Raw genomic sequence first — 16,341 nt, 5'->3', positions numbered from 1 at the left:
CCACAGCTCTGGGATCAGCCATTCAGCCAGTCCTCTATCTACCTCACTGTCCACTCATCTAACACACACTTCCTGAGCTTGCCTATGAGGATGTTATGAGAGACAGTGCCAAAAGCGTTGCTGAAGTCTGGGTAGGCAACGTCCACTGCTCTCCCCTCATCCATCCACAGCCAGACATTCCATCATAGGAGGCTATCAGATTGGTCAAGCGGTATTTCCCCTTGGTGAATCCATGTTGACTATTAATAATAATAGTAATAATAAAATTAATAATAATAATAATAACAATGATAATCTTCTTTTCCTCCACATCCTTAGAGATGACATCCAGGATAAGCTGTTTCATCATCTGTCCAGGGATAGATAGAAGTGAGGCTGACTGGCCTGTAGTATATATGCTAAGACCAAACCAGTCAATGGAAATCTTTTCACTCCCCTTACACTGGGAGTGCTGAACTCCCAGCTTCTGTTCTACCCTCTCACATGCAACCTTTTATAATTTTTACTGTATAAACTGTAACTCAAAGTAACATTTTACAGATGTCTGTTTTCAATAAATAAAAAATACATAAGCACATTATAGGGTTGTTTGACTATTCCACAATATGATGCAATCACTGTGTCTACAATTGCACATATGCACAGAAGTACAATATGCTTATGCACTCATAAATACATTTTAACATAAAAGCTGATTCTGAAGTTTAACAAGAGCATAAAAATATTAGACCAAAACCTTAACTCTGCCTCCCTCACATCTGATTTTCTAAACGTAATGCTCTCCACCAAAGACTCCTGCATACTGATGTCCTTACCTTTTTAAACTTAGGAGAATCCATAATTTAGATGGATAAATGTGAAGTCACCGATGGAGAAAATTTTAACCATTGCCAGATGCATATTAAGGAGAGTTTGTGCTAGCAACAGCAAATAAGGGTAAAGCATAGCTGTAGGCAGAAAAAAACCTTTTCCATTCTAGCATAATGTATGACAGAAAACCATAGCTCCCAGTGAAGAGGGCTTGCAGTGTGTATAGTTTGTGTAAACCATCTGCAACCATTAGTATGTAACATTTTCACGAGACAAATAATAGCTGAGATTAACTGCACGTTTATTTCCCCTTTCCAGAAATATACATTGCTTCACAGTTTCTCTGAACACACTCCCTTCCAGATTTTTATAGATGAACAATTAAAGAAGATAGGAGTCAACAATGAATAGTCAGGCTGCCAACAGGATTTTTCATCCACAACACAACTTCAAAGACTTCCTGTTGAAAATTATGAAGGGCAACTAAACAAACCTTCCACAAAACATTAAAAAGGCACAAAAATAAACACTGTGTGATATTTCACACTGAAAGGCCATCAACGTTTAGAGGAAGAGGGGGAACATGCTACTCGTTTTATGCCTGCCAAGTTAAGAAAGCTCAGTTGAGATGGTCTGAACACATCTTCTCATAAAAACTGGATCTCTAGGTAGTAGACCTATTGTATAGGAGCTATGTCCCATTTTACCTGTTAACAGATCTGTAATTTACATCAAGTTCCTTCTTGAAGTTTGAAGTTACAAATATTAGTCAAAGGACAAGAAATAACAGTGATACAAACCAATGAGGGAGAATAAATGTCTCCAGGAGACAATTAAAAGACCACAAGAATTCCAAGAGTAAGGACAGTAAGAGGCTTATTCTTAAGGGAGCAAACAACAAGATTTTGTCACAAAAATGAATCAATTGGCCAACCAGACCCCTGGCCCCTTCTCTTCCCACAGGCAGGAGCATCATGATGGCAGATGCTACCAACTGTACCAGCAGCCATAGGCAGTGTTGTAGTCACCACAGAAAATGCCGTCCCTTAGGCATCCATCAAATTCCACTTACTGCACCCTTTCACCTGGGGGTTACCTGTCACAGTTCTTAGGATACTGGATAGCAGTCAAGAGGTTTTATATCCGATTCATTAGCACAAACACCACCTCTCTTCCCCTCTCTCAGAATCAAAAAAGAAAAAAAAAATGCTCACAGAAATTTCCTCTCGAGCAGCTCTTGCATCCTCAACTCAGCTCTGGTTTGGGAGTTGGGACACAGTGCTGTGTGTTAGGTGGATTACAGTTATACATCACAGTTATACAGAAACATTTGTAAAAATCTGAAAAAATATGGAATATTATATTAAAATACCAATCAAATCACAAAAAGGCTGGGAAGTTTAGTCACTATGAGAACCACATTTGAAAAAATTTACATTGTTTTCAAACGCCCATTCTCCCCCCCTAAAAAAAAAAAAAAAAAAAAAAAAAAAGAAAGATGAAAACATTCCTTTCAAATGCATCACTGATCTAGAAGGAGAAAATGCAAAGGTTTAAAAAGCATTGTTATTCTACACTCAGGTAACAGGGAAAAAAACACATAGGCACATTGATAGAAGCATAATCAGTAATAACCAGTCCCTTAGATACCAAATATTTTTTTAGTACTCGAACAGGTTTGATGCTGTATACAGCGAGAATTTGCTATCGGCTTTAACAGAATGCTAACAATATACATTTCTTCTTGGATACCCATGAGAGTATATCAGTGCTGCATAAAACATCTTTAAGGCTTTAGGGCCACCAAAGTCTCTGGCCAACTGAGAAGCCATTGGCAGCACTCTGAGTGACTTCCATTTCTTTCAGTGACAGGAAGAAAAGGGTGCTTTTTCTCCTTTTTGTTTAGCAGTGGTGCCTAAACACCCATCATTGCCATTTATCACAACTCTGTCTACTAAATAGTTAAATCAAACAACTAAAAGCAGCAGGAAGTTTACAGAAACAATAGTTCTGCAGTTCTATGTTTCTTCTCTTCCTAACAGTCATTTATGCTACTTAACCTACTACATTTCTGACATTACAGATACATCCCAATTATGCAATCATTACAAAGAAACATGAAAACAAATGCAAACGGACAGAAACATTCCTGTAGACTGCCCAGAAAGAGAAATACCCTACTTAAGTTTATGGATGAAATCTGGACTCAAGCTAATGGGAATTCAATTGATTTCAATAGAGACAAGGTTTTGCTCCAACTCTTTTCTCATAATTTCAGCAAGGTCCCCTGCAACTTGTACAGCTCCAGTCTTCAAACTAAAAGCCATGGACACACCAAGATGGCTGAAATGTCTTCACACACTCCAGCATCAAACACAAGCATCTAAAAGGCAATACAATTACTCCTGGAAGTATGTCATAACTTCATTCTGGTAAACATGAAATGGAAGAAAATTCCAACATTATCAGTCTTCAATATTTTTCTCCTTTGTAAACTATTCACTGGAGAGCCAGAAGAAGCTGTGGAGATCCCAGCACAGGATGGACATTAACTATTGGAGTGAGTCCAGAGAAGGTGATGACAGAGATGGAGCACCTCTCCTGTGAAGAAAGGCTAAGAGAACTAGGATTGTTCAGTCTAGAAAAGAGAAGGCTTTGGGGTGACATAATTGTGGCCTTCCAGTACTTGAAGAGAGCCTATGGAGAGAGACTATTTACAAGACCTTGTAGTGACAGGACAAGGGGGAATGGCTTTAAACTGAGGGTTTAGATTAGATATTAAGAAAAACTTCTTAGCTGTGAGGGTGGTGAGACACTGGAACAGGCTGCCCAGAGAAGCTGTGGATGCCCTATTCCTGGAAGCGTTTAAGGCCCTGTTGGATGGAGCTCTGAGCAACCTGATCTAGTGAAGGGTGTTCTATCCATGGCAGAGTAGTTGGAACTAGATGATCATAAAGTGCCTTCCAACCCAGGCCATTCTATGAAGATAATAGGCAGCGAAACATCAATAAGATGGTAGTTATAAAAGAAAACACTCCCAGCTCCATCACACACCACAGAAGCCAAAACCTGTAGAATTTTTCAAATTGAGTAAATAACAGATCAAACCACAGTCACGCAATCGAACTGCCTAAATTCACATGAATTTCAGAACAAGGCATCCATTCCAAATAAGTCGATGCATGAAAGTTGGGGTGGGTGTGGGCTGCAAAACCAGCCAGAGCCAGTTTCAGAACTGAGTTAATGGCGAGGGATGACAAAAGACTGTACAAGAGCAGATGCTGAAGGAAGCAGACTCATTAAAAGGCTGTAAAGTTATTATAGCACTGCACAGATCTAACCAATCTCGGTGGGCTGCATGGCTGTGTTTCAAAAAGGAATTGGATCCTATGGTTTGTCCAACTTATTTCAAGTTTTTCAGCTGTTCCTTTAAGCAAAACATCTACATGCTTTTATAGATTAATTACCAGTTAGCCTGAAAATAAGAAGACTGGATAAGCTGACAGATGCGAAAAAATCCAAAAGAAAACACCCCTCCATGTTCAATCAGCTTCTTCAGGACAGAGTACCTGCACATACTGACAAGCAACAGCATCAAGCAGATGCTCATGTGCTGGGGTACCATCCCCTCTTGCGTCCCTCCCGCCCTCTGGGATGGTAACATGTCAGCTAAAGCAAGCTTAACCACCACTCTTAGCAGCCTAAACTGTGTTTTGTAACACTTTAGGCATGCTTGCTCCAGAAATGTGTCATTGCTGTGCGTTCTCCCAACACTGCAGACATGTTTCAATTGTGCCTTACCACCTCTCAGTCACATAAGCTGAGACAGAGCTTTCTCAAGTTGCTGTCTTTCTGCTATTAGAATATATGCTTCATTCTTAACTGCAGATAAGATAAATCCAAAATCAAGTTGTCCCTTCCCTTTTTTGCTTCAGTGTTTCCCCCCCCCAATAGCTTCAACAGAAACAAAACAGGGTTTATCTTATTCAATTTTTAGCCTTTTTTATGAGAATGTCTTTATTGACCTGTTTTGTTATTCAGAACTGTCAGATCTCCTGCCAAGCTATTCCTAAATGAAGACAGCCATCATTCACATCATCTTGCTCTCCAATTTCCTTTAGGATAGACGCAGGAATAAAAAGCAGTTCCTTCTCCTCTCCATTCTGCTAAACACCAGTGCTACCAGCAGCCCCTGTCACACAGGCTGACCGTAACCCAGCCTTTTAAGGGACAGCACAGACAGTCATGGTTTTCAGCTGGGCACCACACCACTATGAACCCACACTGAAGAGCAGCTTTAAAAACCAAGAGAGCACCATCTAAGAACACCTAAGCACTACCTAAGAATGGACACACCTGCACTGCTTAAACCCAGCTCTCAGGTGTGAGGCTGGCACTACCCCTATATCTTCAGACGAGAGTAGTGCTGGAAGGCTGAGAAGCACAGAACTGGGAGAGGAAGGGTGGCATATTTCAAAGACTCCCATGCTTTTGCAGACTGTTTAGTTACCAGGTTTGTCCTTATAATTTTTCATGTAGCCATAGTTCAAGCCCCAGCTCCATTTCTTTTTTTTTTTGGCACAGAAAATAAGCCTGTGAAAAAAAGTGGCACAGTGCGCAAACAGAATGAATAATTTCTAACGCCAAGAAAGGTGGTTGGGTGAACCAGCAGAGAGGAAAAGGGAAGGAGAGGTGAGACGATAACTCAAAGATCTACTTTTTTTAAAAGTATCTACAGAAACCCCAAAGACATCTGATATAGCAATAAAGAGAAGCAGAGACTGAAACAAGGGTCAAAAGGTATCAGGACCATGGCTACTTTAGTTAGAATAAACTAGCAGCAATATGGATTTCAAGGACCAATAATTTTCTATAGCTGTCTCAAGGACAAATGCTTACAGGGATGAAAACCTTTTCATCCAAATCCTGGATACAACTCTTCCATGGTTTCTACTGCATTTCAATTTCGGTTGGGTTTGGATGGCAGAGATCTCAAACCCATGCCCATATCTGTCTACAAACCCCAAGGTTAGCACTTGTAGGCAAAACCAGCACCAACAAAAACCCCTCACTTCAGTATACAAGAAAGTACGCAAATAAAGGCATTACAAAAGTGAACATGATTGGAAAGAAGCAAAATATTTAGCAGACTGATTTTTCTAGCAAGCATACTAAGAAAGCTATACACTCTTAAAATGGAAGGGAAAAACAGATTAGCTGCTTTTTAATATTAATGCTGGTAATTCTTCAACAGTTGCACAAATCCTTCAAAAATTATCATTCCCTTTGCAGCTGAGCTTCTTCTGCAGTGCAGTTGGAAAGGCTGCTGAGTCTCATGTGGCTGCTCATTTAAGCTGTTCCCATTTCCACTCTTAAGAGTGACTAGAATGTCCTAATTCAGTTTAATAAAGAACACATTGGACTTGGGGGAGGGGAGAACAACGATGGCATTGGGAGAGGAACCGAGCAATTTCTCTACTTCAATGAAGTTTAAAAAAAGGCAACAACAACAACCAAAAAAAACCAACAGCAAAACCAACAGTTGATCATCTCAGGAAAGTCTCTAGAAAAGGGGGAGGAGAAAGGAAGACAAACAAGAAGAAACATTTTCCTCTCTTTTTGATCTAAGCTGTAAGTAGAAAATGCATTCTGAGGTAGTGGTAATTTAATGAAAACCTTTTTTTCCCCCAAACTAACAGAATTCTGGTTATTCAAGAAGAGGAGGCTGATTTCTAAATAAAGCCATTAACTGAATTTAGTTTAAGGGAGATACAATTTCATGAGTCCCAAAGAAACGAAGAAGGTTGTTTCAATAAATCTGATTATCTTTGCTGTCAGTGAGTTGGTGTTACAGTTTCAAGGTACTCTGAAGGCTTTGGAGAACTGCAACTGAAGCAGGTATCACATTACTTCATAAAAAATGGCAAATGTAAAATTATGTGATCTCCTCACAATACTGATTAAAAATAAAAATAAAAATAAAAGACAAGCCTTGACTAAGGCCAGAAGGGGACTTGAATTGCATATTCCATGACTAACTGACTAAAAGCATACCGAAGACAGCATTAATTCAAGTGATAAACACAGTAGTTTATTTTTTTTAATATTCACTAATACATTACTGCATATTTGATTAAGGCTGAAGCTGTCTGTGAAACTTTATTTGAAATTTCTTCAGCCAGCCTGGGTTTACTGACTGCTTAGATGACATAAATCATAGTCCCTTCTGCTCAGGGCAATATTCTCAAATGCTTCCTGGAAAATAGACATGTCCTATTAGCAAAATTGCCCTCAACTTCATATTTTAGTTTCCTTCTATTACTGAACTGAGTGACTTGTTACTCCCTGCTGTTGATATGTGGGACGGAGAGCAATTTTTAAGCCTTTTCACTCAGACATCAATGCATCAGCTACTGCTGTTACCACAGCCAGGACAAGCATATACAATTTTAGTTCAAGGTGAGCATCCTTGTAACACACGTGACCAGTTTCTTCCTGACCTCTGCAGTGTTTACGTTCTGTAGGGTGTAATGTGACTGCTTTTTTTCTGTAACTGTAAATGCTCTGAAACAGTCAAAGAACATATGCTAGGATTTACAAAAACAAGCAAGGAGGTAACATCCTGAGACAGATAAATAATTTAAAAAAACAAGCAGAAGTAGTAGTATGTGGAAAATAGCATATGTCTAAGCTCTCAGTGGGGAGGGAACAGCTATTTTGAGCCTGGTGTCTCCCCCAAAAGAGTTTTCAGAAATGCAGCTGCAGGACCCTCTGAAAGTCCACCCCTCTAAACTACAGCATGTTGGTATCTAGCAACGGAACCAGGCCAAATGGTTATGCAGAACTGACCACCATAACTGCTGCTTTTTTTTCAAATTAAGGTAATGTCCTTTTGCTTGTATGAGACAACACAGCCAAACTAGTCCCTTAAGAAAGATATAAATGTGTGTGTATCTCCTGTGTCATACATAGTGTGAAATAATATTTTACAAGATACAAGGCCAATGCACAACGAATCATATTTGAGAAGCCCATCAATAAAATCAGAGACTCAGAAGCCCAAATTCCGGTAAACAGTCAAAAAGCATTGAATCTATTAAACAAGCCAGCCTTAGAGAAACTGGACATATGATGCTGCAACATTACCTGATTTTTGAGCATTTGTGAGATTCTTGTATCTTGTTGTGCTCTCTTTGCCATAACATTTCATGCTGCTGTCATTCTGTGATCTCAGAGTGATGTATCTAAACAGAGCAAAAGAATGCAAATTAGTTTTTCTCCACAGGTGACTATCTTCTATCACCAGCTTGGCCCAAAGCACGAGCAGACCTGTGGCCATGAGCTTCCTATTGTAACACAACAAAATACTAACTTCTATTCAAAAGAGTATCTCCAGGTTACTCTCTCCTTTAAGTCACTATTGCAGAGGACATCCAGCAGGATGCAACTCCTTTAAAGAACCACCAAGAATCCCTTTCCCATATTGACAGTGAGAGACTGCTTCATTGTCAAATCTCTGGAATTGATACATCCACAGTCCCTCAAATAAAGACTGAAATACAAGTAAATGAATCTTTACTTTTTACTCAGCTTGGCACCTGCTGCAAAATGAGGAATGGGCTTTGTTGATGCAATAAATAAAACAACATCTTGCCTCTACTGCAGAGACTATAAAGATTTCACAGCATCCCAGGCTGCATTGACAGAACCCAGTGGCTTCTCTTATGGAGAGGAGATTTGCTGGCCCAGAGCTTGCAACCTACATGATGAGTATCACACAAACAAGAGAAGGTAGAGAAATCAGGAAGGGAGGGATTAATGACAGTCAAAGATGCGGGAGATAACAATCAGGCTGTCACCCAGTGCAGAAGAGATATCTAGACAAGGCATCTTAAATTATTTAAATGAAAACAACACATTTGTTTTTCTAAATGCTGCTGCCTAGATGGCTTTTAGGAAAGGCCCTCAGCACCTGAGGGTATTAAGAAGGCTGGCTGACATCACTGTGAGACCACTCTACATAACCTTAGAGAAGTCATGGAGATTGGGGGACATCCCAGAAGGCTGGAAGGTGGCTAATGTCACTCCCATCTACAAGGAGGGCTTAAAGGAGGATCCGAGAAATTACAGGCCCATCAGCCATACTTCAGTCCCTGGGAAAGTTACAGAACGAATCCTGCAGGGGGTTATCACAAATCAAATGAAACACGTGACTGGGAAAAGCCAGCGTGGATTCACCAAGGGCAAATTGTGCTTGACAAACTTGATCGCCTTCTACAACAAAGCTGTTGATGTGGGGCAAGCAGTAGACATTATCTACCTGGATTTCTCCAACACTTTCATATAGTTTCCCACAGCCTCCTTCTAGAGAAACTGCTGCGTTACAGTCTGGACAAGTGGTCCATGTGGTCAGTGGGAAACTGGCTCACAGGTGGCCCCAGAGAATGGTGGTAAATAGCTCCTTTTCCAAATGGCAACCTGGCACAAGCGAGGTCCCCCAGGGACCAACACTGAGCCCATCACTGTTTAATACCTTCATAAGTGATCTGGAAGATGGCATAAGTGTACCCTGATAAAGTTTTCTTATGATACCACACTAAGCAGGGAAGCACACGCGTTGGAAGGGAGAGCCACCCTGCAGGAAGACCTGGGTAGGCTGGAAGAGTGGGCTAACAAGAACCTTACAGAGCACCACAAAGACATTCAAGGTCTTGTGGATTGTACCAGATGATCCTTGAGGTTCCTTCCAACCTGGTATTCTGCGATTCTGTAAAACAAGCCTGGAAGCTTAGGGTGCAATTCACAGCTCCATGATATCAATGGAAAACTCATCATTCACACTGAGCCCTGATGGTTTTGGAAAATCATTCCAGGCTTAAGAAGAAAAATGTAGGAATGATCACAGATAACCTCAGTGAGGTCCATCAGCATTTACTTCCTCTCACCTTCATGCTAGATTCACTTGCTTAAATTATTCTTTTAAAATCTCTGATAGTAAGTCCCAAGCACTGTGACACTACTACATAGTGCAAGAAGTTGCACCCCAAGTCCAGCACAGAACAAGTGCCCTCCCTTAGTCAAACAGCAACACAAATCCAAGCAGCTCCCCTGTCCTGCCCAATGCCAGCCTCTGCTTCCCCCTTCACCTTGGCCCAAGCCCACAGAAAACAGACAGGTCCACCACACAATCCAGACACCAACCCATCAAAACACGCACCATGAGAAACAGTGAAGCCCCTTAAAAGGCCTGACCTGCCTAAAACATACTTCTTCAACAGAAAATCTGAGCTGATGGCAAATGTTGGTAGCATCGCCCAGGGATATATGGAGTTTCTTGGATCTAAGCAAGTTTTTGCTTGAAACATTACCGCATTGAGCCCCAGTAACTAAAATCTGTGCACATCCACATCCTGCTGCAAACACGAGCTGAAATGCTACAAACGTCCCCAAACACAAACCTGCTTGCATCCCACCTGCTTACAACTTTTCTAAGCAAATCCATGAATTTACCTCTTTGTCAAAATAAGATAAGTTTTAATAAATTCACATGTACACGGTGCCATACCTGACTTGGTTTTTATACTGGTAATTAACACCTCCAGGTCTGTAACAGGCATACTAAATGTTCTAGACAACAGACGTATGTGTACCATTTCTGTTTGTAACAGGAAATACTCAGACACACACAGAAAACCCGAGGTTAACACCAGTGGAGCCAAGCAACAAAATGCTGGGGGTTTTTTGTCCCAGTTTAACGTAACTGTTTGGAACTTGCCAATATATTTAAATTTAATCTTAAAAAAGTAACTGCTATATCCTGGGATGGGGCAACCCAGGATGTACGTACAGACTGGGGAATGAGATGCTAGAAAGCAGTGCCACAGAAAGGGACCTGGGGGTCCTGGTCAATGGCAAGTTGACTATGAGTCAGCAGTGCCCTGGCAGCCAAGAGGGCAAGCCTGTCCTGGGGGGCATCAGGCAAAGCATCGCCAGCTGGTCAAGGGAGGGGACTGTCCTGCTCTGCTCTGCACTAGGGTGCCCTCACCTTGAATATTGTGTGCAGTTTTGGGCACTGCAGTATAAGAAGGATATAAAGCTGTTAGAGAGTGTCCAAAGGAGGGCAATGAAAATGGTGAAGGGGCTTGAGGGGAAGCCATACGAGGAGCGGCTGAGGGCACTTGGTCTGTTCAGCCTGGAGGAGACTGAGAGGAGACCTCACTGCAGTTACAACTTCCTTGTGAGGGGAAGAGGAGGGGCAGACATTGATCTCTTCTTTGTAGTGACCACTGAGAGAACCCAAGGAATGTCCTGAAGTTGTGTCAGGGGGTTTAGACTGGATATTTAGACTGGATATTAGATATTCCCTGGAACAGGCTCCCCAGGGAAGTGGTCACAGCACCAAGCCTGCCAGAGTTCAATAAGCATTTGGATGATACCCTTGGGCACATGGTGTGATTCTTGGGGATAGTCCTGCGCAGGGCCAGGAGCTGGACTCCATCATCCTTGTGGGTCCCTTCCAATTCAGCATATTCTGTGTTATTCTGTGTGATCATGAGCCGCAACCGAAGTCACAGTATATAGGTTTGCTTTCTTTTTCAATTATCCATCTGCTCTGAACAACAAATGCTCGTATTAAGGCTAAAAATGCCAAAATATTCTGCAGACAAACCATCCCTGGTAGCTTCCTGCAAGAGGCCAGGCCGATGGATGCCAGGAAAAACAACAGGAATGCCCAGGAAAACCCTTTTCTGTCTTTTTTATTTGTTTTTGCTGCTTTTCCCACTATACTACTCTCATCATTAGAGCTACAATAACACCTATATGCAGGTGTACATAAATTATCAGATACGTGCAAAGCTCTCATACATAATATCACAGTTAAAAAATAAAACTCTGGGCATTTTGGAGCCAGAGGTAGTGAACTGATGGCTGATAAATACTGAAAACAGTCCCAACATAATTAATTCAGGACCAAACACTACAAAAGTACATAAAACTCACAAATGAGGTTTTAATTCTTTTCATTAAATTTTAATCAGCATCTCATTTTTTGAAGTTTAGATTAAAAAGCAATCTAATTTTATATTCCTTTGCCATATTCTTCAGTTTTGCTTCCATCCCAGCCCCTAGATTTTGCATACAAGCAAAGCACAGTAAGAGAAAGCTGAGAAGTGAAGCCTACAGCAACATTTACAAATTAAGACCTAAGTCAGAGATTGGCTATCCCATACGCACAATATAAATTTTCAGTCCTCTCTCTTCATTAGGATTGATGACACTGCTGGAAAATAAGGAGCACATAATACCTTTTATGGGAAGGTAAAACACAGATGAATTAACAGAGAGAGAATGCAGCTAAATCAATTTCTCATCTCAAGATAGTAATGGAGGCAATTTCTTGAACTTTACTATGCTTGTAACATATTGATCAGCAGAGCTTCACACTGAAAGTTAAACCAGGTATTTTCCCAGGGATAAAATGGAGGATGGCAGTAGAACTAGGCAACACACCAAAGGCAGGGATTTTCTCCAGTCAAGTTACACTTCAGAAAAATCGAAGTTTCCACCTACTTGCATGTTACTGCAACACACAAGAAGAAGATTTCTAGATTAAGGCTGAATTAGTCCTGTATGAGCCTTGACAAAGCAAATTTAGTGATAAGGCAAGGGGGAATGGTTTCAAACTGAAAGAGAAAAGGTTTAGATTATATATTAGGAAGAAATTCTTTACTGTGAGGGTAGTGAGGCACTGGAATGGGTTGCCCAGAGAAGTTGTGGATGCCTTACTCCTGAAAGTGTTCAAGGCCAGGCTGGATGGAGCTCTGAGCAACTTGGTCTAGTGAAAGATGTCCCTTCCCATGGCAAGGGTTGGAACTAGATGATTTTAAGATCCCTTTCAACCCAAACCATTCTATGATTCTGTGACTCTATGATTTACTTTCACAGTATGAACTTTTGTATCATTCGACATTAAGAACTTAACCGAAGTGTTAAATTGGGAACTCAGACTTCCTGTAGATCATCAGAGCATCCAAAATGGAATTCTGGGAAAATACCGAAAAAAAAGAAAAAAAAGTAATTTGGGATTTCTCCTCTCCTTCCTAATGCTCGTGTGTCTAACCATTCACAAACACCAGATCATAAACTTGCCATGAAATGAATAAACCTCAGCCACTTCAAATCACTGAAATACAAGTTTTCTTTACTGTATTTGTCATTTTTTCTATTACAAGAGTGACCAAGAGCATCTTGTTATCTAAATTGGTTGGCCATGATTAAACAGCATTTAATTATTTTTGGAGCAGGAGAGGGGAAAGTAAACCACCTTAAGATAAGAAACATTAAGAACAACAGAGTACATATATTAAGCAATACCAACAAATACTGTAATATCAATTGGTAAAATCAGCAACAAAATAGTTAACACCACCAGAATTATCATCATCAATCATATACCATTACTTTGGTTCACTTAACACAACTATATCAGAGCAGAGTCTCTCTTCACATGCTGGAAGTCCACTCTTAATAATCAACCTCACGAATTTGTTGCCCTTCCCTGGTCCATGTTCAGCTTCCTCCTTGCACTTTCCTAGAAAAACTCTAGGACTTCAAATTCTCTTCTAAGGACAGGATTCTTCATGCATGCATAATTATTTTAATGTGTTCATTTCTACATCTTTGAATGCTTCAGGAATATTGCATGACATTTATTTCCAGAGGAAATGTCTTAGACAAATGGTGCATCTTAGAAATGAGATGCTAATGCGCAGATAGATTACGAATTCCAAAATCTATTAGTTTTTCATGTGTAGGGTTCAAGGTTTCAGACAACACATACTGTACAACATGACATTTTGTTTAAAGTGGCTTTAGACCTGAGCTACTGGTCAGACGCATCCCAGTCACACAAAGCAAATGGGTGCTCACAGTAGCAGAGACCACCTGTCACACCACAGACACAATCCAGGAGATGCCTGCCTTGAGCGACTGCATCAAGCGACTGCTCTCTGGCACTGGCCAGAATGTAATCCAGTTCCCTTGGGCAGGGCTTGGCTTATCCCACTCAGGAGAAAATACTCCCAATACCTCCTACCATACAGCCATGTCTTGTCCTCTCCTTATTGAATTCAGAAAGCAACCTGGCTGGCAGTACAAGCTTGACAGTCCCAGAGCTGCCTGAAAAGCCATCATCTTTCTCTTCACAGCTTTCAGGTACTTGTTTCATGCTCATGTCCTGGGAAGAACAGCAGACACTCATTCTGCATCTCCTTCATGACATCAATCATTTCTGTGTGCCTCTTTCCAGACCGAGGACTCCTGGTGGCTCTTTGTCACCCCATACTTTGGATTCTTCTTCTTCTTTACAACATTCTGTGGGCTGGGGGAGGCGAGATGGAAGACAGAGAGGACCAAAGCTACATATGGTATTGAAGACAGGGGAGCACTACGTATTTACACAGTAGCACATTCATGCTTTCTGTTTTGTTTTCTGTTCCTTCACTAACAAGTACTGACTTGTTTTATCAATCATTATGCTGTCATTTTTACAGGACGACCACAAAGTCTCCTTCCAGAGCAGTTGACATCTGGTGCAACACTCATCAGGGCATACATCGCATTGTGACCTCCCTCCTCCTACTACACACATTGCTTTCGTTTATCTACAAGCAATTTCCTCCAGCATTTTATCATCCAATCATTCAGTACTAGGAGTTCTGCAACACATTCAGCTAGCCCTTCTTTTCATTATTCTTAATGCCCCAAGCCCACACTCTTGCAAAATTTCAGTTACTTACTTCAAACTATGAGGTGACTAAAACCATTCAAACAAAATCATTGCCAAAAATGACATCAATAAACAACTCTCCTTCCTTGAAAAACCCTCAAACTATTCTTTCCCTTTGCAAAATTACTGCAAAACAACCACTCTCCTAAAAGAAATTCCCTAATCACTCAAAAACCACTTTTTTAAGTGGGCACTCCCCATAATGAGCTTTAGCCCTGGTTGTTCCAGTTTGGCAGAGTAGGGACCACGTCACAGCAAAACCTTCTGTCAACAGCCTGATGAATTAATGTTTGGACCTCTCGTGCCACACTAACATGCCAACCCTGCCCTGAGAAAATGGAGCAGGAGCTCCACAGCTCAGGAAACAGCCCTACCAGACCAAAAAAACCCCAACTTCAAACAAATAAGCAGACAAACCTCAAAGTCTAACAGCTACTTCTCGGCTCCAGATCTTCCCCGCAGAAGGTAGGCGGAAAAAAAACCAACCCATCCCACCCTTCTGCAGACTGACTCCTATGCAGTGCTAAGAATATTCTGAAAGACACAAAATGTATAACTTTTCAACTGAATATTCATTTCTGAACTGAAGGGAAACATCTTAAGGGCGAGTGGGTGTAAGGAATGATTCCTCCTCAGCACTGCCGCGCTATTTATTAAAGGCTGTGAATACCCACAAGAATTCAGCTTTGGCCTTCACACTGTACACTAACAAGCTTGGTTTATCGACATTCACAAAGCAGATGAAGCTCTGCTTCAAATGATCCCTTTGAAAGGGACAATTACACCAGATAACTGGAAATTGGATGACCAACAGAACTAATTAAGTTCTTAAGTTCTGTTTGTATATTTATCCAGATTTTTCTCACCATTCTTACTCAGAAGGGGAATGGGTTAGCTTGGGAGGCCAAGGGAATGAAAGTATGCCTTCTTCCCCTCCCGTCTCCCCTACATAGTTACAGATCTGTTTGGAACAAAACTTGAGACATGAAATCAATGCAGCCAGTGGTGGTATTCATCTTATTCTGACAGAAATATTCCATTTTCCCTAGCTTATATTTTAAATTGCTTTCTGATATACCAGGTTATTATTTTTTTTTAGCCTCTTTGGTTCCTTACATAATTAAATGCCACGCTATTCAGCTTTTACAATTACTTTTACCATTTTCAGAAGAACATTTCTCAACTTTCTGTGAAGAATTCATTCCCCACAAGTATTAGCTTCACTGACTATTTTTTTGTTCATTACATTAAAAGCTCTTAGCCATCTCAGTAGAAATCTTTTCCCTTATACAGACTTTCCTATAGGGTAGATAGTATTTGCCAACTCTCAGTTTCTTTTCCTACTATTTCATGTAACCAGAATTAGCTCAGAAAAGGTGAAAGGTCAATGCCTTCATCTTGCAATCATGGAAGAAGGGCTAGGCACAGCCTATGGAGACATTTTTGTTACAAATTCAGATTTTGCATTTAATACTTGCAAAAATAACAGCAATGTTCCCAAAAAGTGTCCTAGCTAAGCTATAAACGTTTTGCCCATTTACCCCGCAGGTACAGATAAACAGCCTCTGAAGCTTCAAGTACTGACTTCTACGATTTCTCTTAGAAGACCATCACAATTTTGGAGCAAGCATGTTCCCAGCCCCTCAAACTTCACTTTTAAGATATTGCCCACACCAAATGCAGATCCACTCCCTCCAGTTTGCAAACTTACAACACTCCCTCCAGTTTGCAAACTTACAACA

General features: G+C 40.8%; 1 protein-coding gene across 7 annotated transcripts in view; it reads right to left on the bottom strand.

Moving 5' to 3' along the window:
- The window catches only part of TRERF1 (transcriptional regulating factor 1), an 82,926-nt gene that overhangs the window by 19,257 nt on the left and 47,328 nt on the right, over window positions 1-16,341 (bottom strand). For 6 of the 7 annotated variants that reach the window (XM_027681896.1, XM_027681901.1, XM_027681900.1 and 3 more), the window contains one exon: window positions 7,957-8,054. The gene's annotated coding sequence lies outside the window, so the exon portion shown is untranslated. Of the gene's footprint in view, window positions 1-2,024; window positions 2,055-7,956; window positions 8,055-16,341 lie in introns of those variants that run through there. The other variant, XM_027681899.1, reaches the window with a different exon arrangement.

Source organism: Neopelma chrysocephalum, unplaced genomic scaffold (genome assembly GCF_003984885.1).
Source record: "Neopelma chrysocephalum unplaced genomic scaffold, ASM398488v2 Primary Assembly neopelma1_61b, whole genome shotgun sequence".
In the NCBI taxonomy this organism is placed as follows: Eukaryota; Metazoa; Chordata; class Aves; order Passeriformes; family Pipridae; genus Neopelma; species Neopelma chrysocephalum.
The sequence above is the reverse complement of the archived record's forward strand: the minus strand, read 5'-3'. Positions and strand labels throughout refer to the sequence as shown.